This window comes from Hylaeus anthracinus, unplaced genomic scaffold (genome assembly GCF_026225885.1).
Source record: "Hylaeus anthracinus isolate JK02 unplaced genomic scaffold, UHH_iyHylAnth1.0_haploid 5, whole genome shotgun sequence".
In the NCBI taxonomy this organism is placed as follows: domain Eukaryota; kingdom Metazoa; phylum Arthropoda; class Insecta; order Hymenoptera; family Colletidae; genus Hylaeus; species Hylaeus anthracinus.
The window spans coordinates 267,757-271,266 of record NW_026535322.1 but is presented as its reverse complement, the minus strand read 5'-3'; positions in this window follow the sequence as shown (position 1 = coordinate 271,266).

Here is a 3,510-nt window from a genome sequence, read left to right as displayed (position 1 = left end):
GGAAGACCCCGTTACCTTAACGAACGGATAGCGGTTGCGATATTTCTTACACGATCTTTTCACTTTGTTTTGTAAACTCTATTTGCGTTCAAGAGTCGAAACGCACAGATTGTTTCGGCTATGACCCTCGACTAGGGTGAAACCGACTCGATGCCTTGCCTGGACGTCTCTCTCTTGACTACAAACGATGTTTTAAACTCTCCTACCGCGCTTCGCTATTAGTATTCTTTGCCATTGCCTAATCTCTCTCTCTCTCTCTCTCTCTCTCTCTCTCTCTCTCTCTCTCTCTCTCTCTCTCGCCAAGTACCCCGCAGATGTGGAATTTTTACTACATCTCCGCAGCGTAGATTCCAGCGAGGGTTCATTCGCGTAGGGCTATATTAAAGGCGAACACTGTTTAAAGGTGACCTCGCCACTATGAATGCTTCTTACAGACGAATATCGCGACAATGATCGGATCTTTCGAATGTCAAAGTCGCGATTTAATTTCGCATTCGGGTTGTCATTTCCGCGTTACGACTACGTTTCGTGATGACCATAAAAAGAAGCTGATCGATCAAAGGCGTACAAGGTCGCACGCGTATCGAAGCTTGCTAAATTTTTGCTATACTTGGATTCTATTCTGTCCGAAATGCTGAATCGCCACTCGTGCTAAACTCATGCGATCGGACTTAATTTTAGCCATTATCGACTAATTAATAGGTTACACTCGTACCGGATGGTAATCAACGATGACTCGTTCAGCGGTGTTACGCAAGCTTCTATTTATCGACCTTTTGCTTTCGTATGTATTCGAGTTATCTTTGTTCTCTACGATAGCAAAACTAATTAATTAATTAGATAGCGCAAATCAAAACTAAAGTAGAAATAACGTCGAATTAACCACTTTTACGTAAACGATAAGTTATATGAAATGCGAAATAAACCTTGTAATTCACGTTGAAACTAAATCGTCTAAGCGGTTCTTTGTTAATTTGTGTTTCACGGCCATGAAAAATGTACGTGTCACTCTGTACTTGAACCGATACTGTATCAACCTCGAGCACGAGGATAATCACACGTTCGCTCAACACACCGAGAATAATACATATTACCATTTTTCGTACCAACAATTTTTACTCGAAAAGCGATACAATGACCACGCGTTGCGATACTACCTATACGTCCACCTCTTGAGAAAGCGATCGATCTATCCAATCGTTTCGTTACCAATGACGACTATCATCGCCCAAGTCTCGTTTTCTCAATTTTACACCGAAATAAATTAATCGAAAGGGAAGATGCGAGTCTTATCTATGGTCGCGACTGTTACTTTTGTGCAAATAACATTCTTCGTTGAATTGGCAAATTCGCGTAAAGTAATAATCCCACCTCGTTCGATTTACGTTGAGAATTCTACTAATAAATTTAAAGGAGACAAAGAAGAAAATTGTTTCGGGCAGATAACAACGTCGTGCGATACGTAGAGGCGTTTAAACGGACCGCGCTTGTTTACACTAGGCCCAGTCGACGTACACATGGCACTTTTTTTGCCTACGAGAATTACGCCGACGGCCTGACGCCGCACGTAGAGACATCTTGGCATGCGGGATCGAGCGCGCGAGAAACACGGAAATTTTCCATCAACTTTTCGAAACCTTTCGAGCGTTTATCGCAAGAATAAAATAGCTGTATTTACCGGTAGAGAAGAAACGATTCTAGGAAACTCGTGGCAACAGCTGGTTCGGATTGAAAACATCGGTCCACCTTTCAGAAAGCAAATTTCTGAGAAACCTTCCTCCCGTTCTTGGATTAAGATTTATCGTCGAGGAATCCCTTTTGTAACTTTTACCCTTCCTTCTTTTCCCCTCTCGGTCTTTCGATCTCCTAGAGCAACACGAGCGGTAACGTTCCGTTCTCTTTTGTTCTGTTCTTCTTGTCCGTCTTTGTCTCGTTTCAAAGATGTACGAACATACGGCTGTCACGCGACGCACTTTAAACGCGATCACAGGAGAAAAATTACGTATTCGACGATCGACCGGAACCAACCAACACTCGCGCGAATCGTTTCGCGACGCATCGACGACACGAAAAACTAACTCTGGGTCACCGCGACCGCGAGAGAACAAGAGTAATGCTACCGTTCATCTTCGTCTTTGGAGGTTAGGTTCGGACATCTGGCGTCTGTTTCGTTCGCATCGTTCTCGGCGATCGAAAAATGGCACGTGTACAACACTGTCGCGATTCGTTTCGAACAAGCCGAGAGCTACACCCACGACACGCACTACCGACCGAAATCGACGAATTCCGTTCGATTATTAGCACGGTAGAACCGGCAAAAAACTATAAGAAAATCCAACCATGCTGCCTGCACGACCGGCGTCAGACTGCCGCGAGGACAGAGCGGGGATTCGGTTGAGTGGCATCGCCCGACACCCCGCTACCCCCTCCTTCGCGTTCGCCTTCACGCGGCCAACGGACCCTCGTTCCTCGTTCCTCGTTCCTCGTTCCTCGTTCCTTCCCTCCTCGCGCTCGTTCACCGCGTTTCCCCACTCGTCCCTTCGACCATTTTCGCCCCACTATACTTCTAGTTTGCGCGACCCTTCGCGTCCCACCGCGAACTCGACCGACGTGCCTATCCCCGCCACTGTACCGTCGACCAGGGAAAGAGAGTCGGCGTGAGCCGCGTAACCGAAAGAGACGGACGAAACGGGAATGCGACGCATGCGCAGACCATCGGTCGCGGCACGCGGTCGCGCCCAAACGCATCGCTTCGCGATCCTCATATTGATGTACTACGCTACGCGGTACGCGCTTGCATTCGCGGCGAACCGATTGCTGCCCTCGCGAATACCGAGCGACTCGTACGTGACAGACGAACGGAGCAGCTCGTTAAGAAAACGCTGTCGGGGATGAGATACGTGTACTTTTATCCGAATACTTGTCGAAGCGGCCGAGAGCTCGATCAGAGAGCGAATCATCGACGCATGAGACGGCAGCCGAATATCTTTCTCGATTCAGTTATCGTCTATGCGTGAATTACTTGAATCCACAGAGTGGGTTGGAATACAATTTACTAGCCATTTCGAAGTTTGAATCACGGACGATTAATTAGATTTTCAAAAGCTTTGCTGGGAGACACTGCGAGCCCTTTGGATACGCAGCTTAAAGATACCGCACCGTTTCGCCCTTATCACCTCTCCTACTCGCCCTTAGAAAACATTTTCCCTTCCCTATTGAAGTGGCAACCCTCCTCCGTTTCGTTGAATTCTTTAACGATACAATTCCCGGAGCAACACAGTAGCTCGCGAGCAACGCCGCGAAACGAGTCTCTGGAAATGGTGCTCGCTGCTGTGCGCGGGGTTAACTAATGAATTCCGGTGCGGTTATACCGGGTCGGATGCGTTTCGAAGTCTTATCGTTGGCTGGAAATCAGCCTGCTTGGCAGATGTTCGTTGAAACCCCATTCCCTCTCTCTCTCTCTCTCTCTCTCTCTCTCTCTCTCTCTCTCTCTCTCTCTCTCTCTCTCTC